Below are 23,617 nucleotides of genomic sequence, written 5' to 3'. Positions count from 1 at the left end.
AGATATTCTCAAGCTTAGAGATTCTTTCCTAGGCCATGTCCAGTCTACTAATAAGCCCATCAAAGGCATTCTTCATTTCTGTTATAGTGTTTTGGATCTCTAGCATTTCTTTTTGTTTTTTTCTTTAGAAGTCCCATCTCTCGCTTACATTGTCCATCTGTTCTTGCATGCTGTCTACTTTATCCATTACAGCCCTTGGCATATGTCCCTAGTTGTTTTAAATTCCTGGTCTGATAACTCCAATATCAGAGTTATATGAGTCTGGCCATATATGAGTCTGGTTCTGAGGCTTGCTTTGTCTCTTCAAACTGTGTTTTTTGCCTTTAAGTATGCCTCATAATTTTTCTTGATAGTTGGACATGATGTACTGGGTAAAAGGAACTGCTGTATGTAGGACTTTAGTAATGTGGTGGTGAGAGGTAGGGGGAGGGGAAGCATTCTGTAGACCTATGATTAGGGCTCAGTCTTTTAGTGAGCCTATGTCTCTGGACTGTAAGCTCCGTAAGTCCTTCTCAGGTTATTTCCTTTCCCCAGGTAGGTTAGGCTCTGGTTAAATAGTTTCTTCTGAGAACTGACCTTGTTCAGAACAGAATGGTCTGGCATATTTCAAGATGGCTCCTTCTCCCCTCCCCCTGCTGAAAGCACAACAGGATTTTTCTCTGCTATTCACTGTGAGGATGGGTAGAACTCCAACAGGTAAAACTTACAAAATTGTGGGGATTCCAAGATGGCAGTGTGCCCCTGGAGTTTTTATCTCTCCGACTTTTTCACACTGAGCCTCCAGCAATTTGTCAATTACAGTTCAGGTCATCTTACCCGAACACTGGTTCCCATAGATGCTTCTGTTCTAGTAAGTTGTGTTTCTCTGTATTTGTCTGTCTGTCTCTCCAGTTTGGAGGGCAGTGTTTTGCCGTGTGACCTCAGTTCTCTTATGGAGCTAGAAAGAGTTGTTGATTTTTTCAGTTTTGTTTTTCTTCAGCTTTTTACTTTTTTAGATGAGGTAGCAACTTCTAGGGTCCTTTCATCCAGGACCCAGAAATCTTTTAACTTTTTATACATAGCTCCCAGTTAAATTATTGGGTTTCTAAAAGAATACATTTTAATCTCTTTTCTAAATGATATACTTTAAATATGTGAAGAAAGCTATTGTGTCATTTCTAAGTTTCCCTGGGCTAACATTTTCCTTTCATTGTCTCACATTCCCTTTTTTCTCTTCCCTTTTCTTTCTTCTTTTTTTTTTACTCCCTTGTCAAATATTTCTTAAACCTCTACCTGTCATACTTTCCGTCAGGCACTGAGGACATCTTTTTCCTTTCCTCAGAAAGATTACACACGGGTAGGAAAAAAGGCACATAAAATTTTATTTCTTAAAATAAATAGAAGAATTCAAGGATGTTCTGAATCCTGTAGAAGCGTACTTTCTCCTGTGCTTTAATTTTGATCAGCATCACTCTCCTGGTCATTTTCCTTTAGACAAGTTGTAACATATTAACATTTTCCTTACTGTGGTCTGGCTGTGGTCAGATCCAGAAGGTTCTCTTATCTCCCATATTTAAGGCTAAATGTCTTTTGAGTAGGTTGATGATTGTTTATGTAGGACAAGTCATGACTGGAAAAGTGTATTTGAGTGACTCGTGCCATGTGTAAAAGTTGGACCCTTCTAATATGTATTTTCTAATGAATATTTACTGCACTGCTAAATGTCAAAATGTAATCAGGCTCACACAGGATGGCACAGCCATTTTGGACTCTGGCAATCTTTTATGCAAAGTGAATGAAACTTTGTTTGCTCTGATGCAGGTGTAGACCCTAATAACCGTCGGGGCTCACACTGAGCAAAGTTCCCCAGAAGTTGTCACAGGCAGCAGTTTTTTATGAACCCAGAATTTCATGGTGTAGAGAGCCCATGCTTTACATTGGTCAACCGTGACTCATTGGTGGTAGATGGACGAAGAATAAAACAATACTATTTAGTGGGTCACCATAGTTACTATTAAAAATGAGCACATATAGAGATTTATTTTTTTCAACTTCAGGATATTTTCAAGGCGGCTTTGAATTGCTCAAAGCAGAATCCTATAAAAATTAAATTGATGGCTTAGAATTCAAAATGAAAAATAAAGTAGGTTCCAGAAAGGGAGCATAAAACTTCTTAGAAAGGAAGTTTTGCCTTTTCTATACAGCTTTGCAACTGAAAATCTGTGTTTGGATTCCAGTGACCCTGAACAATGAGGGTGGAAGTGGGCCTTTATTTATTTCACATTGCCTTTCAGATTTCTCTTTAAATTCCCTGTGATGAGTGACTTTTGTCGTTTTTTATGGTAAAACGATGCTTAAAGATGAAAACCAGGCCTTGACTAGGGAAGCCTATAATGTACCCAGGAGCCAATTCTGTATAAAGATTTGAAAACATGAAGGATAAGGGGATCTTGTAAAGAATAATTCCCAGCTCACAGCAGTTTAGCAGAGAAAAGCTAGACCACCATATAGTTATTTTATCTGCCAAAACACAGTGGCTTTTACTTCTTGCACATGAGAGTTATTGGAAACCATAACATTCCAGCATATGTGAGTAGAAGTTCTATCTCACCATGCTTAGAAGTGATATAACTCAGAAGAAGAAGTTGAAGAGAAAGTTCTTTGGTGCACTTACGCATACTGCTGAAATCTCAAACCTAAGAGAGAGGCTGCTGAGTTAGATGTCAGAGCACAATACTCAAATCAAATATAACTCTGAGCTGTAGTGTGAGGAGAAACAATTGGATCTCCTCCTGGAGAGATTCCTTATTCCTGAAAGAGAGCAGAAAAACTGAAAAGAATGGCCCTTGGTCCCTCAAATGTCCCAAGAATGAAAGAGAAAGCCTGGTCTTAAACAAAATAATTTCAAAAATTAAAAAACAAAACAAACAAAAAACACTTCTTGTGGCATATTGCAGAGTCTCTTCATATTTCCTTCCCAAAATTAGGTCAATCGTTTGTTTTCTCTGAGAGCCCAAGACTCACTTTGGGGCAATGCTAGTGAATAAAAAGCATCACTATCTTAAGCGTGCATTCTCCGCTTTTATGTCTCATTGCCTGTCACAAGGAAGTTTCCTGGACATTTTACACTTTTTTAAAAACTTCAATTCAATAAAAATGAAGATTTTCCTTTTAGGTCACCATTTCTTCTGGCAGACTGAGTCTAAAGTGCACTTTATTTCCCTTTAATTTAACAGCTCCAGCAGCTTTTCCAGTTAAATCGACTGTTCATTATTGAGCCCCATTTATGAAGGGGCTGTGCAGTGCAGTTTAATGAATCCTTGGCACAAAGCTCCCTTTCAGGACTGGGAAAGAATAGGGGCTGTTCAGGCCCTGTAGGGCTGTATGTCAAAGCCAGCCCATAATGCCTGTCAGCCAAGGGCAGAAATTCCCACTGATATAAGAATGTGCAAGAAATCAACTTTCACCACCGACGAGCAGATTAAGACACGATCAGGAAATGAGACTGTAGGTTGAGAACAGTGACACCTGTTTGAACAGAGCATTTTCCCATCCCTTGATCACTGTGTGGCTGGAGCGGGGGCCGGTAGAGGCAGCAGCACAGCCAAGGTCTCATAGCCTTCCAGGGTCTTCTGAGAGCGGACGGAAAGACCAAAAGACGACTGGGGGTGGGGGCACCTTTGCTAGGTCCTGCGCTAAGTGTGTTCACATTCCTTTTTCTACTTTAATCCTCATAACAAGCCTATGAGGATTACTTGCCTGTGACAGGGGAGGAAACTGAGGCTCACATGCTTTCATTTCTGGTTCAAGGTTACACTACTAAGTGGCCATGAAATGGCAATGATGGGCTAGACCATAGGCCTGTCTGGCTCCCAGGTGTTTGTCTTTTCCAGTGCTCTGAAGTGAGGCTTATCAATTGATTTGGTCCTTTGAAAATATCCAAGCTCTAGCCACTAGGTATACGTAAAAAATTTTAATTGCATGGGGTATATGTTGGGCTCCTCCTATGTGCTAGGCATATGTGATATACACTGGGGATACAGGCTGATGAGTCATGGCGTGAAGGTATAAGGAGTGTGGTTACAGGCCTGCTTTTTGTGCTAGACAGGCCTGGGTTTGAATCCCAGCTCTGACCATGTATAACTTTCATAAACTTCAGACCTTGGGAAACCCTGGGGAAGTCCCCGTCACTAAGCCTTGGCTGTGCTGCTCTTTCCCCAGCCTCCACCCCAGCCACGCAGTGATCAAGGGATGATGGCTCAGGAGACTCTGGTATTGCCGACTACTCTCTGAAGGGTAATATGGTCCAGAGGATTTCTGCAGAAAAGAGTCCTTGACGCCTTGTGTTACATTAACGTCATATGATCCCTGAGTTCTCAAGGTGGGTGTGTGGATTGGTTTTCTTCCAGTACCATGGCTCAGATCAAGCCTGTTGACATATAATTTTTAAAAAGATAAAATCACTACAAATATAAAATGAACCACATGTAAGAGATTCTGTTGAACTCATGAATTAGTGAGGGAACCAGTAAGATGTTATGATTGGTTCAAAGAACATTAGAAAAGTCAGATATATATTATATAATATTAGGATAAATTTACTGGGTTACATTAAAAACTGTGTTATAAATCGTTGTGGTTATCTGTTCCATGGACAGAAATTATTTGCATATCTATGAGACAAAACCCTACCAGGTAATAAGTGATTTCACTAAATCAGGGACCTTCAATCAATAGCAAATTGTGAGAGAAATGAGATTCATACCTCCAGACAATCTCTGAGTGGTCTTTGTTCCTGTATAACATTGAAAGAATGTGGGACCCACCTTTCTGCCTTATTTCCAAGTGGATAATTTTTCTGAAAAACCCTATATGTTATAGACAAGTAGATTTAGGATCCACCTAGAGAAAGGAAATGATTTGCTCACATGACAGTGTGTCAGTGGCAAAGTCAGAACTAAAACCCAGGTCTCCTCTCTCCCTAAAAATGTTTGTTCCACTTTACTGCCGTGGAACCACATAGCGATCCTGTTTCCTCCACTAAAGACTAGAGAAGGAGAGAACTTGCACTCTTCTGATTGTATTGTGATCTGATTGTATTGAAGGGGCATTGTATTTTCTGGGACAGGTTTTAAATTAAGGTCAATTAAATGTGAGAATAAGAAATATATGCCAATTGACCTATGTTACTGAGGTACAAATTAGGAAGTTAACCTTGGGGTTACTTCTTACTAATGGCACAGAGGTAGTTTGGTTTCTTGGAGAGGGATCCCTGCAAACAGATCCTGAGATGGAGAGTTGCGGGTAGAGGTTGATTGAGGAGGACTCCTGGGAGATACATCTGTAGGGAAGTGAGGAAGTCAAGATTGAATGGAAGGAGAAGGAAGCCATCACTCTCAGCTGATCTTACAGAAAGTTCTGGAGCTGGGATTGCCTTTCAGACTGGACTCAAATTGAAGGAAGTGGGGTGGGGGGGGTGGGGTCTGGCCTTTGTATCCTTCCATCAACCAGTCACTGGTCTCCAGTGCACTTGGGAGAGGACGAGACCTGGGGCAAGGCAGTGTCCTTCAGCTGTGGGCAATGCTTGGTGAGGGGTCCATCTGTCAGCCATCAGCAGACAATAGATTCAGCAGCTGAGGGATGGGTTCCTCAGGCCCCCAGAGAGGATCTGCGCAGAGCATCATGGTATCCACTATGTCTGGCTTCTACTACAAGATTAACTGTAATAAGGAGATTTCAACTCAAGGGCCAACACTGATGGATTAGCAGTCTCGGGAGTACTTGTTCAGAAGGGTTCTAGGCTCATCTGAGCTCAGTGGAAGGAGTGTGGGGATTGATTAGTGATGTCTGTAGGACAGTGCGGGCGTGATGCTGTGTTTCTTTTTGAATTTAATGGTGGTGTAGGTTGACTACAACACACAGTTTGCTGGGACCATCCTGGTTTATGCTTATGCTTCCAGGGTAATTTTTTGTTTCTTTTTCTGGCCACACCACGCGGCTTATGGGATCTTAGTTCCCCAACCAGGGAACGAATCCCGGGCCCACTGGAGTGAAAGTGCTGAGTCCTAACCATTAGACCGCTAGGGAATTCCCATTCCAGGTTAATAATTAATAAATGTTACCTTTTATTCTCACAAACATCCTCCTCCACAAGATTGGTTTTATGGTTATCCTAAGAAAGAGATTCTTCTCAATTTTGCTATTCTTGCCTCTCTCTTCTGAAAAGTAATCCTTTCTCTCTGGGCTCCATTTGGGACAAGGGGCCTCTTATCCTCAGTGCATTGAGGGTTTCAAAGAAGACTGGCAGAAAGAGTTTTCTTTAGCAACTTCTGCTTCTAGCTTAGCAACACAAATCTCTCTTGAGGCATAGGTGCAAACGCCCCTGTAAACCTTCCTAGAATGGGCAAGGAGGAGGTGGAGTGTGGAGTTGTGAGACAAAGTACAGAGAAGATAAAACAGGCTGCAAACATAGAAAATTATTCTGCCACTGTTAAAGCAGAATTTTGCAGATATAGCCACCGTCTGGCCTGGGTGAAGGTGTGTTGACCCTACATTTAAAATGAGAGACTCAAGTCTGGAGGGGAATGTAGAAATCATCTATCCATTTCACAGAAAGGCAGCAGGCAAAGGCTACACTCTAAGTACTTGTAGAGCAGGGATCAGGACCCCAGTTCCTTAAGCCTCCCCAGCTAGTACTACTTCCACTGGACCAAATTCCGTTCTCCAAGGAGAAAAAACAGGGTCAGTAACAGTGACAACGACACGGAGGCAGCGATTTGGCCTGGGATAAAAGAGAACGACTGCTCTCAGACCTGGGATGACTTGGCAGAGGGGCTGGCGAGAAAACTGCTATACGCAAGAGCATCGGCATTATTTTTCCTGTGTAAACAGAGCATGACATCATGTTGGGGGCCAGAGTCTTCTCTGGTGCCAGGAAAGTGACAAATGCTAGAAACTGCTACCAGGAACAAGGCAGTTTGCCACACGCCATGGAACACAAAGATAAATAAGCTCCTCTGCTCAGAAATCTCCAGTGGTTCTCTCCATTTTCCTGAGATCAAGTCTAAGCTCCTTTACATAACTTTCAAGGCACCCTTTCCGATTTTTTGTCCCTCTACTCCCTGCGTCACACCCCGCATTCCAGCCACATAGTGCTGTTTAAACTACCCTGACGCCACCCTGCAGTTTTCTACCTCCATGCCCTGGCTCATGAAGACTTCTCTCTAGGATGCCTTACCCTGTTTTTGAAAAAAAAAAAAAAAAAATCTATCAAAACTCTCCTTAAACTGTATGGTCCAACTCAATGGCTTCTCTATGAAGCCTTCTCCAAACTTGCCATACACAGCAAATCACACCCTCTTGTGTGCTCCGGTGATGATCTGCTTGTGCCTCCTGAGGACAGCAGCATGTCTGTGCCGTTTCTCCAGGCCCAGAGCATGGTGTCTCTAGGATACAGCAGATGCTCCTCAAATGTCTGCCTATTGAATAAATAAATGACATGACTGTCAGACTCAAAGAGATCCTTGGGAACATGTCTGTCTTCTCAGGACCAGGACTTAACGTATGTATCCCTGGTGCTTAGGATGGTGCCTAGCACATAGTAGGTCCCATTAGATATTTATCAAGTGACAGAGATAGACAAGTACACAAATAGCTGATTCATGGAAGTCTGAGTTTGGGGATAGGAAATTTAGATTTGAAGCTAAACACTGTCAGCACCAGCTGTTAGACCTTCGGCAAACTGCCTAAGCTCTGTGAGTTTAGGCGTCGTCAGTGAAAGGGGGACGATATTAACTACCTGAAAGTGTTGCTGTGAGGTTTAAATGAATGTTATGTGAACGTGCCCAGGACTGCTTCCAGTGTAAGGTGGGAGCTCAATAAATGCTTGTTGAGTGGATGGACAGATGAATAAAGAAGTCCCATAGAAGAGATAAAGGTAAAGTATCAGGGAAGCATGAGGGAGGGACATAATGACAGCCTGAGTTGTTAACAGAGACGTGGAAGGGCTTTTTGAGAGAGAGGTTAACATTGAATGTGGATTTTGCAGGCAGACTAGGATCTTCAGAAAGTGCAATGGAATTAGTGATACCCTAGTTCTACCGTATAGAAATCTATTCTAACCTATTTTCTGCTGCCCCAAATGCTATGGCCAACAAAAGCCACTTTTGTAGTAATGAGGGACGACCAAGCATAATATAGCAAAACTAGCCCTAGGCAGGGCAGTCTAAATTTAGATTCTCTTTCCATAAAAGTGATCTTGAAGGGTTGGGGGAGGGGGGATTGAAAGATAGGTGTGGTGTCCTAAGACTCCAAAGCTCCCCCTTAACTCATTTCCTACTCCATGCGGTCAGGAAGTGCTTTCTGGAAAGAACAGGCAGGTTTAATGCAATTATGTGGTATTGGCCCTCCCCAGCGTGGCCATGTGCTTGGCAACTCCAGCTGGCCTCACACAAGAGAAAGCAAACTTCAGCTGCCCCCCGGGCCATTGTTTTAGCACTCCTCAGAGAAGTGTTCCTGCGGCTGATCGGAGCTGCGTAAGCTGTCTAATTGAATGAATTCAACCTCATATAATAGGATCTAGGTCTTTAAGCATTTCTGTCTGGCACACTGGATATTGGACTGGGGGCTGCTGAAGTCACCCAGCCTCCCTGAGGCCCTGGGTCTCCCTGGTGCCTGCACTTGTCACATTTCGGTGTAAACATTTTCTCGGGCTCAGAGCAGCCTCCTGCTCTGCTCTGATAGAACTGCTCCACATGGATTCAACTTGAGGAGTAAGCTATCAGGTATTTGAATGAAATCTGAACAAAAGAAGATTCCACGTGGAGGGTCTGGTGTGATTTTCCTCATTTCCAGGGAAAGGAGGGGGCACAATTGCTCTTTGGAAATCAAGCCCTTCAGCTCCATCCTGGACCCCTCTGTATGGGCCTGCAGCAGACTGGCCGGGTGACTGAGCAGGCGCTGAATGAACTGTAATGACAGAGAAGGCGATGGAAAGGCAGGTGCATCTTCTTCAGCCTTGCTCTCTGCCGATCCATCCTTCATTCTCACACCTGATTGAGATTTCTTTTTGTTTTTTATGTATAATTTACAGACACAGACTTGACAAATCTTAAGTGTACAGTTCCATGAGTTTTGACAAACACACACATCCATGTAAACAACACCTCAATGAAGATATACGTTCCTGTCACCACAGAAAGATCCCTTGTGCCCCCCTTCAGGCAATCCCTTCCCCCACAGGCAGCCACTGTTCTGATTTCCAGCACCATAAATTAGTTTTCCTGTTCTACAATTTCATATAAATGGAATCATACCACATGCACACCTTTACAGCTGGCTTATTGGGCCCAACATAGTTTTTTTGAGATTCATCCATCTTGTTGCATCAGTAGCTTGTAGTTTTTTATTTTTTTAATGAAAAAATTTTATTTATTCATAGCAGCACTATTTACAATAGCCGAGACATGGAAGTGACCTAAATGTCCATCGACAGATAAATGGATAAAGAAGATGTGGTGTATATATATATATATATATATATATATGTCTATATATATAAAATGGAATATTACTCAGCTATAAAAAAGAATGAAATAATGCCATTTGTCGCAACGTGGATGGACCTAGAGATTATTGTACTAAGTGAAGTAAGTCAGACAAATACAAATATCATATGATATCGCTTATATGTGGAATGTAAAATAATGATAAAAATGAACTTATTTACAAAACAGAAATAAACTCACAGACATAGAAAACAAACTTATGGTTACCAAAGGGGATAGTGGAGGGTAGGGGGAGATAAATTAGGAGTTTGGAATTAACATATACATACTACTTTACATAAAATATATAAACAAAAAAGACCTACTGTATAGCATAGGAAACTACACTCAATATCTTACAATAACCTATAATGGAAAAGAATCTGAAAAAGAATATATATATGTATAACTGAATCACTTTGCTGTACACTTGAAACTAATACAACAATGTAAATTAACTATACTTCACTAAAAAACTATAAGACAGTTAAAAAATTTATTTTATTGAAGTGTAGGTGCTGTACAATATTATATAACTTACAGGTATATAATATAGTGATTCAGAATTTTTAAAGTTTATACTCTATTTATAGTTATTATAAAATATTGGCTATATTCCATGTTGTGAACTATGTACCATTTTATTACTTAATAGTATTCCATTGCATGTATATATATTTACTCCATATTCAACAGAATACTCTCTGTCTCTGTCTCTCTCTATATATATATAATTAAAATATATACACTACAGGTAAATAATTATATATAAAAACATATATACTATGCTATATATGTATAAAATAATTTTTCTAAAATAAAGAACTGACCATTCTTGGTGCTAGAGTCCTTCATCAGTCCCCCACTGCTTATGTAATAATGCCCAAACTTTTTAGGATGGCATTCAGGTCTCTCTTCTCTGACCACGGCCTCATCCCCTGCCAATCCCACCCATGCAAACCATATTCCATGTACACATTTCACAGTTCTGCTAATACATTCTGTCTCCTACCTCTGTGTATTCTGACCTGGCTGTGTCCTCACCTGAAATGTTCTTTGCTCCCTTCCCCCCATGGCGGTTTCCATCCCAGACTTCAAGCCTGTGTGAAGCCTTCCGTCACCTCTGACCTCTGTGTGGCCATGACCCCTTATACATCCCACAGTTACAGACTGGATGTTGGGGTCCTCGAGAGTGAGATAGTGCATAAATTTTCTTGGCAGTCCTAGGGCCAGAACAGTGCTGTGCTCTGAGAAGAGAGGATTTTCGGAGAGCAAATTGATACTTTCATTGGTTGGGTAAGGGATCGGGTTGTTTCAGCGTTATGCAGAACAGCTTTAACAGCCTGCATGAATCAGGGTCTCTTCACAGTCTGTGAAACTGGCTGGAAAATCAGGCAATGCAGGTGTACTACCTCCCTGCTGACTCCATTGCTTCAGAGAGCTAGTGCCCATCTCTAGATCACCTTAAGGGGGCTCCTTCTCAAACTTTTGACATCGGAGAACTTCTCAGTGGGAACTCAGCACACATGCATGCCACTAATTTTTTGTTTTTGAGATATAATTCACATACCATAAAAATTAACCCCTTTAAAATGTGCGGTTCAGTGGTTTTTAGTATATTCACAAAGTTGTGTAACCATCACCACTATCTAATTCCAGAACATTTTTATCACCTCAAAAAGAAACCTCACTCCCATTAATACAGATCACTAATTTTAGACAAATGAAATAAAATGTTAAAAGATTAATTATGGACTATAGCATGAGAACACAGCTTTAAAAAGTAATAAAAATATTTTACATCAGTCAGAGGAGTGAAATCATATGCAGTTTTTCAGCAAGATGACTCTGTCTAGATCAGTAACAGATTGCTTCAGCTATAGGTCAGATTTTACAACCAGACAATATTTCTTTTTCTCTATTTATACCAATTAGAAGTCTTACTCCTGTTGCCGAAACTCAGCCTCTGTTGACCCGTGCTGAATAGAAGCGCGGAGACAGAGCATTGGGTGAAGTAGAAAAGAGTAGCTTTTATTGTTTTGCCAGGCAAAGGGGGCCACAGAGGGCTAATACCTTCAAGACTATGTGTCCCACCCTGGAGGGGGTAGTGAGAAGTCTTATAGTGTTCAAGGAGCAGGGCGTGATCAGCTCGTGGACATTCTGATTGGCTGGTGGTGAGGTAATGGGGAGTCAGCATCATCAACCTGCTGGTTCCAACGCGTCTGGGGTCTACGTGCTTGTGGGCAGCATACAGTTAACTTCTCCCACCTGGTGGGGCTTTCAGTATCTGTGAAACAGCTCAAAGGACATGGCTCAGATTATCTTTAGCCCTTGAGGAGGAACTAAAGGTCCTTGACTTTGTTTAATGGCTAAAGTATTATTATTTTGTCATGCTTGACTGTTTTCCTTTCTTTCTGCATTTTCTCACTTCTCTGATTAAATTTATTCTTTGACTAAAGTTTTTCTACAGACAAAAGGCAGGCAGAGGACATGGGTGGGGTCTATTTTGGGAAGGTCTCTTAGGGTCCTTCTCGGTTACACACACAATCGTAGGTTGTTGGGAATGACAGCAAATGTTTGGTGGTTTTCTTAGACAGTTCTGGATATTTGGATCAAATGAGGCATCTTGTCCATTCTACACCCAAAGCCATGCTTCCTCCTTTTTCTGCTAGCAGAACAATGATCTGTTTAGGTGTTGGGCAAAGAGCCCTCCATCTCAGTAAGTGTAGATGCCTATGTGATCCATGGGTAAATTATGATCATCCTAAACAAATCGTAATTTTCTTCCCCATGGTCACTGAGTCGTATAAGGGTAAGCATGTAATCTGGTTTGGGGTAATGAGATGTTTTTCTGGGGAGGGATTCCCTTTCTGTATAAAATCATAAAGGCCCTGAGGAAAAGTCCCTTTGTCCCTTTGGAATAGGGGTGTGATGGCTGGAAGTGGATCAGCCATTTTGCAACCATGAGGCACCCACATGTTTCAAAATAATCTCATGTGGCAGGCATGGAGATGCACTGCTTAGATTCCTCTTCAAGAAAGGATTCATTGCCCAGCTGCTGCAAGTACACTGAGCTGACAGCCTTCAGGTGTTCACGTGTTCAGGCTTCCTGCTCTTCTAAGCTGAGGCCACGCTCTTCTGGAAGTGACTCCATCCGATGACTGGGCAAAGTGGTGATGCACAGGCCTAGCCATTTCTGCCTGGTGTATTACTCCTTTACTGAGTCATCTTTACTCCAGATGTCCCCTCCGGGCTTGCAGAGAATTTTGTCAGGTCCATGAACCGTCTGAGGCCCTCCCAGCTGGGTTCAGCTTCCTCTTTCCTTTCCTTTCACAGGTCTCAGATCTGCATTGTAGTCTATAGGCTTTCCTTGTCCAATTCCACTTTCTCTCCCTCTTACCTTTCATAAGTGTTACCCCTCAAAAAACTGCTTGCCCTGAAAACTCTATTACTTATAGAACACTTACACCTTTTCCACCCGTGGGGTGCTCCCCCTCTTCCCTTTCCCAGTCATCTCAGTACAGTGATAACACAGTTTGGTTAAATTTTCAATGATTATTCTATTATTATGTGAATATTGTTCACAGTTCCTCTACATTTTACTAAAATTTCTTGTACAGCTTTTTGTTTTGCCTGAAGTTAATAATTGCCTTATTTTGGGGGGGATTTAGTTTTCTATGTATACTTCACTTTATGTTTCCCTAAACACATTAACAGAAGGAGAACACCTTCTTATAGAATTTAGAATGCTTTTGATTGCAAAGTAACACCATACCCAACTAAAAGTAGCCTAAACAAAATAGGTTTATTATCTTACTCTTACAGAAGTCTGGAGATAGGAAGTTCTGGGGTTGGTTAACTCAGTGACATTATGATATCATTGAGGATTCAGGTGCTTTTCATATTTCTGCTCTGCCAACCGTAGCATGTTGATTTTTTATTTTTAGGCTTGACTCCTCATGGTTGTAAGATGGCTGCTGCAGCTCCAAATATCACATATATAACAAAGGCAGGCAGGAGAGAATTTCTTCCTCTCTTTTTCTTTTTTCTCCTTTTATCTCTTTTTAAAATATGTAGGTGAGGAGGGACTTTCCTAGAATTCCAAGAGTAGATTTCTCTTAATGTCTCATTGGCTGAGATTGGCTCTCATGTCCCTGCTGTAGTTAAAGGGGAGATGCAACTGTCTGTCATTTTCAGCCTCCACAGAGAGAGGTATGCTCTGTCAGGTAAGAATAAGAATAAGATTAGGATATTCAAAGCAGCAAGAGTGGGACTTCTCTGGTGGTGCAGTGGTTAAGAATCCACCTGCCAATGCAGGGGACATGGGTTTGAGCCCTGGTCCAAGAAGATCCCACATGCCGCAGAGCAACTAAGCCTGTGAGCCACAACTACTGAGCCTGTGCTTTAGAGCCCGCGAGACACAACTACTAAAGCCCGCGCGCCTAGAGCCCGTGCACCGCAATGAGAAGCCCGCGCACCACAATGAAGAGTAGCCCCAGCTCACCGCAACTAGAGAAAGCCCACGCGCAGCAACAGAGACCCAGTGCAGCCAAAAATAAATAAATTAAATAAATAATTTTAAAAAAAAGTAGCAAGAGTATCTGTCATCTCCTATCATCGTCAAATACATAAGAAAATTGATCACGTCCACTGATTTTTCTTGGCAACATCCCCTCCTTCTCCAGGAATTCTCCATTTTCCTGTTCTAATTTAACTGATCATCACCACCCAGCCTGCTATATGGCTGTGGTAATACTTCTCTCTGTCACTATCCAGGTAATTCTCTTTGACTCTATCCTGTGATGGATCCCCTGTTTCTGGATATCATTTTCTTCTGTGTTTTTCATGGAGCACATTATTTAGTGGTTCCTTGAGAAAAGTTTCTTGAAAGGCAATTTCATAAGATATTGTATGTCTGAAAATGTTATTCTGTCCTCATGCTTGATGAATCATTGGATTCGGTATAGAATTCTAACTAGGAAATAATTCCTTCTCAGGTTTTTAAGGGCATTGCTCCATTTTTTTTTCAAGTTCTGGTGTTGTTAATCAGAGGTCTGATGTTATTATGACTTTATTTTTTGTACATCACATTTATCTGTCTTTAGAGTCCTTTAATATTCTGAAAATGTATAATAATGTGCTTTGGTGTGGATCTTATCGTTGTTTACTAGGCATTTAGTGAATTCTTTTAATCTGGAAATACATATCCTTCAGTCCTACAACATTTACATGTTTTATTTCTTTGATAATATTTTCTCCCCCATTTTATCTATTTTTTTCCCCTGAAATTCCTCTAGGCTTAATTTTGAGCATTTCTTGGACTTTTTGTTCATCCTAGGAGATTTCCTTAACTTTATCTTCCAATCCCTTTATTGACTTTTAAAAACATATTACCACAAATTTCTAAGAGTGCTTTCTTATTTTTGATTTACTCCCTCCCTTTTTTTTGTAACATCTAATTCTTGTTTCATGGTTGCAATATTTTCTATCTCTTTAATCATTAATCTTATTTTATCTCTGAATTATAATTTATATGGAACTTTTGCTCTTTGCATTGTTAGTTTCCTCTGGGATTATTCCCCCTAATGTTTTTTTTGGGGGGGTCTCTATTATCCATGTTGGAGGCATTGCCAAAATATTTGATGAACGCTGGATGTGAGTTTATATTTAAGATTGGATAGCTATTATAAAAAGCTTATTGAAAATCCACCCAGTCTTTTCTCTTCTGCTAGTAACCCTTCAGAGAAGACTACTCCAATTTCCTGACTGGGGAGTATGTGACCTGCTGCAAACATTCTAGAAACTGACTGGAAAATGAGGCTGAGGGTCATTATTCATTATTCATAATGTAGAATTTCATTTAATTCCTTTGTTTTCAGTATGGTGTGTCATTGCTCACTCTACATGGTACATGGAATCCCCTACACTAGAACCATTCTGGTTCAATCCCGTAGAAAATAAAATTCTTGTTTTCTTTTTTTTTTTTTTTTTTTAATTTTTATTTATTTATTTATTTATTTATTTATTTATTTTTGGCTGTGTTGGGTCTTCGTTTCTGTGTGAGGGCTTTCTCTAGTTGCGGCAAGTGGGGGCCACTCTTCATCGCGGTGCGCGGGCCTCTCACTGTTGCGGCCTCTCTTGTTGAGGAGCACAGGCTCCAGACGCGCAGGCTCAGTAGTTGTGGCTCACGGGCCTAGTTGCTCCGCGGCATGTGGGATCTTCCCAGACCAGGGCTCGAACCCGTGTCCCCTGCATTGGCAGGCAGATTCTCAACCACTGCGCCACCAGGGAAGCCCAAAATTCTTGTTTTCAACCCAACGGGCTATATGGGATGGGGGAGGGTATCTTGAATTCTAATTGCTTCTTATACAGGCTTTCAACCAATTCTCCTATTTTCCCTCTCCTCACGCTTACTTTCTCAAGTACTGAGGCTTTCCTGGGTTCTGTGGCTCAAATCAGTTAGTTTCCAAATTTCTTCTTCTTTTTTTATTTCTTTTTTTGCAGTCCTTATACAAATTATTATACTTACAGATGTGTTTATACCAGCATGTATATTTTATATTTTCATTTGTCTTGTTTACTATATATATTTATAATTTTTTTACTATTTTTCTCACTAATTTAGTACTACAAAATTGCTTTGAAGCTATTGATCTGCTTTCATAAATTTGAGATACAGATGTAATATATAATAAAGAAAATGGAAATGTAACCAACAAAAACTCTAATGTGTAAATTACATAAGCTTGAGGTGAAAACCATATCTTTAACTGACTGATCATGTAGTTTAGCTGGAACAAATGTATGCAGTCTTTGATATACATGTGTAACCATTAGGTTATGATTATAAAGAAAAACTGATTTCTTTGAAAGCCATAATTTTTTTCTTGTGCTGTTGCCTCCCTTATTTATTTATTAATAATTTATTTATTTATTATGGCCACAAAAAATGTTCTGTTTTATTATACCAATAATGATAATAATATTAAAAAACCCTGACAATAATAATAGTCACCATTTACCATGTTGCATAGAGTACATGTCAAGCACTGTATTAGGTGTTTACATTGTCTCACTTACATAATTTTTAATTTAAAATTTATAAAATATATGTACACAAAATTGTTTCAGTTTTCTTTTGAAAACACCAAGCCATCTGGGGATCACCTGAGTTATCACTGGTGACAAGCAGGGGGAAGGAGGGCACAGTTTAGAAAACACTGACTTAATGATTGTCCAGGGTAAGGAGAATCCTTTGTTGTTTTTATGCATGTACTGCTTGCTGCCCTGGTTTAGCAATATTCTGGAAAGCCCATAACATTTTTTAAAAAAATTGGACAAATGGCAATTGGTAGGATGCTTTCCAATTGCAAAATGCTTTCACATTCATTATCTCAGTTGAAGTGGGCAGGGCAGGGATTATCTTGCTTAAGAGATATTTCCAAGGTGTTCAGTTAGAATGAAGGCTTTCTGTTCAGTTGCTTTTAACAGATTTATTGGAGTGTGGTGCTATACCTCTATAGTGAAGTCTATTATTTAAAAAATAGCTCATCAAACTTTTTGCATAACAAATCATCCCAAAAGGTATTGCCTTAAAACCAAAATTTATGATTTCACATGATGGTATTGGTTGGCAACCTGAGTGGTTCTTTTTTTTTTTAAAATAAATTTATTTATTTATTTATTTATGGCTCCTTTGGGTCTTCGTTGCTGCACGTGGGCTTTCTCTAGTTGCGGCGAGCAGGGGCTACTCTTCCTTGTGGTGTGTGGGCTTTTCATGGCGGTGGCTTCTCTTGTTGTGGAGCATGGGCTCTAGGCACGCGGGCTTCAGTAGTTGTGGCACGTAGGCTCAGTAGTTGCGGCACACGGGCTCTAGAGCACGGGCTCAGTAGTTGTGGCGCACAGGCTTAGTTGCTCCGTGGCATGTGGGATCTTCCTGTACCAGGGCTTGAACTTGTGTCCCCTGAATTGGCAGGCAGATTCTTAACCACTGCTCCACCAGGGAAGCCCAACCTGAGTGGTTCTTTTGCAGGTCTTTCTTGGAACCACTCATGTGGCTTCAGTTATATGATGATTTGACTGGGTTTGGAGGGTGTAGAACGGTCTCACAGGCATGTCTGGCAGTGGTGCTAGCTCTTATCTGGGGCACCTTGATTCTCTTGGGATCGTTCATAGCATGGGGTCTTAGTGTTGCGAGAGTGTGAAAGTGGAAGCTGCAAAGCCTCTTATGTTGCATGTTTGCAAAGGTTTGGAATTTGTGCACTGTCTCCAGCACAGATTCAGAGGTGTGGAGAGACAGACTTACAGCTCATGATGGGAGGAGGGGCAATGTCATACAGCAGAGGGGCTTGGGCTCAGGGATCAGTGATCCGTTAGAGCTGTTATTATAAGGATCAGCCAGAGCTGTTGTCTATTAAGATTGTTCACTCCATTTTACACTTTCCTTCTCATGAGGATCCTTGAGAGAAATACCTGACTGGCTCTAGAACCAAGGATCCTTCTATTTATCCTAAGCGATTGGTTTCCTTTTATGTTTTAGGTAGTGTTAATTATGGTAACTGACCGGATTTCACTTTTTCCATTGGCTCTTAGGAAGATTACACAGAATATGCAATTATTTCACAAGGATATAATATATATTTATAAGGTTTAATCTCATTCTAAGTCCCAGGGCCCACTTAATACTTTACATTTTTATTTCTTCATGAAATCCTCCTACCTTTTTTCTTTTTTAAATAAGTCTTTTATTTTAGAATAGTTTTAAATTCACAGAAAAATTGCAGAAACAGCCAGAGAGTTCCTATATGTCCTGTACCCAGTTTCCCTACCTATTGTAAGCATCTTACATTACTATGGTACATTTGCTGCAACTAATGAACCAACATTGGTACATCATTATTAACCGAAGTCTATACTTTAGATATCCTTAGTTTACCTAATATCTTTTTGTCTGCTTTGGGATCTCATCTAGGAGACTACATTACAGTCTGTGTCTTAGGGTCCTCTTGTCTGTGACAGTTTCTCAGACTTCCCTTGTTTTTGGTGTCCTTGGCAGTGTTGTTGAGGGGTACTGGTCAGACATTTTGTAGAATTCCCCTCAATTGGGATTTGGCTGATTTGTTTTTCTCATGATTAGATGGCAACAATAGGTTTTTGGGAAAACCACATTAGTAAAGTGCCATTCTCATCCTATCAAGGGTATATATTATCAATATGACATCACCATTGTTAACCTTGATCACCTGGCTGAAGTGGTGTTTGCCAGGTTTCTTTACTATAAAATCACTCTTTTCCCCTTCTTTACATGCTGTTCTTTTTGGAAGAAGGTCGCTATGCACAACTTACAGTTAAAGAGTGAGAAGTTATGCTTCACCTCCTTGAGAGCAGAGTATTCATATAAATTATTTGGAATTCCTCTTTATGGGAGATTTATCTATTACCCTCATTTATTTATTTATTTATTCAATCATTTGTTTACATCAGTATGGACTAATGGATATTTATTTTATTCTTTGTTTCATAATCCAATATTACATTATTTATTTTGTTGCTTAAATTTTTCCAGTTTTGGTCATTGGGAGCTCTTTTAGTTGGCTCCTGTGTCTCTTTGACATAGTGTTTTGAGCACTTCTTTACTTTCTGGTACTATAAAATGTTCCAGGCTCATCTTTTATATTCCCTACCTCCAGTCCTAGAATCAGCCGTTTCTCAAGGAGGTCTACTTCCCTTTATTGGGGAATGGTATTAGGAACCAAAACTTGGGTACTAGTTTGCAGTTTAATTTGTGTTATCTCATTGCATTTTATGTACTCTCATAATTGGTCCATATTTCTTTCTGAAATAAAGTAGAAAAGAATACATTAATAAACAAGACACATTTAAAAAGTAGATCCAAACCTTAAATCCAGGTCTTTTCTCTCCAGGTCTTATTTTCCTTTGGCATAAACCAAGCCCAACAATATCTCAAGAGATGCGGAAAGAAAGAGACATACTACAGAGTTTACATTGTCTCTTGGCTTGCCATTTGATAATCCCAGCCCAGTTAGTGCTGTCTCCTACTATTTTCCTATGCATATCCAGGAACACAGAAATCCTCATTACTCACTGAAAATGCCATCCACACTCATTTGAAAAATCAGTATTTTAACTAATATATAATGTATATAAAAAAATAGTACATTAAAACATTCTCCTTGTAAAAATGAAAAGATCTTAGCTAAGGAAAAGCATTAGAACTAAATTTCCATGCAGTCTATATTGAGTGTTTATTTGTCTTTATATACTTTGGGGACTTCCGCTCTTCCTGCTCTATTCAAATATCACATTATCTATGTCTCCTTGCCAATTTCCTTTATCCGAGTGGATTTCTCTTTCTATTGAACTCACAGTGATTTGTTTACACCTTATTTTACATGGCTTTGCATTCTGCTGAATATGTGTCTGCGTTGTCTACCAAATCATGAATTCCTTGAAGGTAGGACTCTGCTTTATGCATCTTTATGTTCCTTCAAAATCATACCACTTTCTGACACACAGTCTGAGTTCAATAAATGTTTGTTAAATAAATGAAAGAAGGAATGAAATGTAAATTAGTATATGCCTTATTTTCATAACTACATCAATATTATGAAAGGAGCACCAGATCAGTAGTTAGGAGATCTTGGTTTTACACTGAAGCTATTCATCACAGCACTATTTGTAATATAAAAGGTCTAGAAAAACCCAAGTAATTTAATCATAACAGAACTGGTTTAGTAAACTATGGTAGATCCACTCAGTGGAATACTACACAACTGTAAAAAAAATGAATGAAGGTGTATTGCTGTTAAGTAAAAAAAACAAGGAAGAAGAAAATGTATAATAAAAATATGATTATTTAACAAAGAATAAGCCTGAACCCAAACAAAACAAAACAACAACAAAGATTACCTATAGGAAGGGGGGAGAAAATTGGGTGGAAGGGACCACAATAGAAGCTAGCTCTCTTTGAATATGTCTTGTGATGTAGTTTTGACTTTGAAATCATGTAAATTTTAAAAAAATCTATAAAACAAAATTAAAGATTTATAAAGCAATTTTATATAAAGCAAAGTAATAAAAATAAACCTAACTGTGTATTGAATTTGTGGTATAACCACACAGAGAGGATTTTTAAAAGTGAATTTAAAACATAGTAATTGGACTGTTCATCACTAGTGGGAGATGTTTTGAGGACAAAATAATGGAAAAAAGGAGAAAAAATAAGATTGTTTGTAGTAATTATACTATTAGTAAGAATACTGGCATTGTTATTCTGAAACCATTATAAATATTATAGCATATATTTTATAGTGTGTGTGTGTGTGTGTGTGTGTGTGTGTGTCTGTGTGTGAGCACTATAGCATAAAAAAGAACATGAATCTGACCAAGCCCCTATATCTACTCCTCATTTTCAGGAAACACAGGGGCCAGAGAAACATATTAAGTGATACCAGGGAGATGGATGCAACCAACCAAATCCAGTATGTGGGAGAAAATGACAAGGTAATGACCAGTTTCTTCAGTAAACCAATTGCAAAGAAAACGAAAGGCGGGGGGTGATATAGATGAAAAGAGATTTAAGAGACATACCAAACAAATTATTTGCAATTTCTTCCATTGAGGGCTGGATTCTAATTTCTCTCCTCTTGAACTGGCCTTAGTGATTTGTTTGACCAATAGAATGTAGTGAAAATGATGTTCTGGGAATTCTGGAGCTAGATCATAAGAAGCCTGACAGATGCCACATGGGGCCTATTGCAACACTGTCTCTGGGATTCCTGAGCGTCCATGTAAGAAGTCTTGAGTACTCTTACACCAGCTACTGGATAGGCCAGCATGTGTAGGCACAGGTGCAGTCATGTGAATGACGCCATCTTGGATCCTCCAGACTAGCCATTGTCAATGTCACATGGACCAGAAGGATGGAGGAAAGGATGAGAAAGAAAACAGATACATTTTGGGGAGTGTACAATTTGAAAGGCAACATTATTTTGTGATGAAATTGATACTTTATAAGTTGTGTGGTGATGCTGAGGAATTAATTTGTTTTATTTGAGGTTTGAAAAATAGTGAATGACAAGCAGTTGGTATGGGAAGAGAGAAAGAGAGTAAAAAAAGATGCATAATTATTTCTCCCTTTATGAATGTGCATTCCTGACAGCCCTGAGCACTAGGATTGTCCTGCAGGGAATATGATTAAAGTTACAAAGAGGAAAACAAAATAAGTAAGTCAGCTTTTGATCCTGCTGCTATATTTACCCACAAGAAAGGAGGCAGCTCTCAGGTGGGCCTTTGTCTAAGTAATGTCCTGAAATCCAAGTGTAAAAGAACAATATGAAATCTCAATTCTCCCAAACGGTTTGGGGCAAGTTCAGCCCTTGAGTCCCTGGGGGGCTTGGTTCCCAAGGAGACTAATCCCACTTGCTCAGCATTAGGTATCAGTGGGGCAAAAGAGCTCTAGTTTGGAGCTCTGCAGAGAGTCCCGCGTGCAGGCTGGAGCCAGGTCCCTTGGCCCCAAAGGAAGGGAAATGGATTGATGTCAAAACCACTCAAGTGAGCGTGCTTGCTCAGGGTGTAGGAGGAGGGGCCTGATGGCTGGCAGGAGCTGGCCTCTTACTTTGCTGAAGCTCATTCCATCCGAAATAGAGCTCTTCCCCAAAGGAAAGGGGAAAAGCAACTGAGACCATGAGGTGGGGTCCACATGTGCCATTTAGCTGCACATTGGAAGCACTAAGGATTTATTTTGGTCTCAGTTATAGAGCTACTTCAAGCAGAAGGTGCTCTTTGTTGCCTTCTTATCTATAGTTTTCCATAGACACCATTGCTTTCGTATGACCATGTCCCTGCCCGGCTGTTCCCAGAGATATTGCTTGTTTGCTTGGCACACTCAAATGTATCATTTAATTCTTAGCTCAAATGGTACCTGTTTATGCAGGCTTCCCCAACTCCTCTGTTCAACTTGAAGGTCTTTTATCCCATCAATTATTGTACCTTTAATTTACTTCTATTAAGAAGTATCACATTATATTACAATGGCTTGTTTGCATGTCTGTCTGTCCACCAGAAAGGGTAGGAATCATGGCTTCTTATCTCTGTATCCACAGTACCAGCACAGTGCTGAGCACATTGTTGGTGTCAGTATCTTTCTGTTGAATGAATAAGTGATTGGATGGATATTTTATGCATAAGGATCAATTTTGTGAATCAGGCTATAGAAATTCTAAGCCATGAATATCTTATATTTGTATACAGAGCTTTATGGTTGACAAAGGACTTCCATTTCCATTATCTCACTGATTTTCACAATAGCCGTATCAAATTGATTCACATGATTATTCCCATTTTATAGATGGGAATATTGAGGTACAGGAGGTTAAGTGAATTTTTATAGTCAGCTGGATAATGAGAGGGTATATTGGACTCCAGTCTCAATCTCTGGTTCTAATTTTAGCACTCTCTCTATGCTATTACACTGCCTTTTTCTGTTTCTATAACCCGCAAGTATAGCTGCTCTTTTTCATTTGGAAATAGTCACTTTGTTGGGAGAAAGAACAAATGATGCTGATTTTATAGGGTGATATGTTGGTAAGAAGTAGGTGGAGCCTAAAGAATCAAAAACATGGGCATTTGTTGAGCTGCTATTTTGTGCCAGGAACTTTCATATATACCATCTCACAACAACCCTGAGGAGCTGAGATGATCTCCATTGAGCACATAAAACAAGCAAGATTCAGGGGTATTATTTGCCTCTTAGGATACCTCATTCTCACAAAGACTCTGAGAACAGTTAGGACCACTTCCATTTTTCAGATGAGGAAACTGAGCTTTAGGAAGACAGATTGACTTGTCCAAGGGCACTCACCTAGCAAGTGGCAGGCCAGAATTTGAACCTGTCCTCATCTAATGCCAAATCAATTTTGATGCTCAGAACTCCAATGATCTGGAAACAGACTTTTACATATTAATATTTTCATATTCTATTTATTTTGAATATGATTACGTGAGGGCTTAGCTAACTCCGTGGGGATTACGAGAGATTTTTCAGACTAAAGATGTCAATTAAATATATTGTC

At 39.9% G+C, this 23,617-nt stretch overlaps 1 long non-coding RNA gene across 2 annotated transcripts in view; it reads left to right on the top strand.

The window, feature by feature from the left end:
- Positions 1 to 23,617, top strand: part of LOC103016637 (uncharacterized) — a 95,799-nt gene that overhangs the window by 15,625 nt on the left and 56,557 nt on the right. Inside the window, exons 4-5 of one of the 2 annotated variants that reach the window (XR_451465.2) lie at positions 4,201 to 4,360; positions 20,960 to 21,047. This is a non-coding gene — a long non-coding RNA (uncharacterized LOC103016637). The remainder of the gene's footprint in view (positions 1 to 4,200; positions 4,361 to 20,959; positions 21,048 to 23,617) is intronic. The other variant, XR_009009155.1, reaches the window with a different exon arrangement.

The sequence above is a fragment of the Balaenoptera acutorostrata genome, chromosome 9 (genome assembly GCF_949987535.1).
Source record: "Balaenoptera acutorostrata chromosome 9, mBalAcu1.1, whole genome shotgun sequence".
NCBI lineage: Eukaryota > Metazoa > Chordata > Mammalia > Artiodactyla > Balaenopteridae > Balaenoptera > Balaenoptera acutorostrata.
This window is presented reverse-complemented; position numbering and strand designations above follow the sequence as displayed.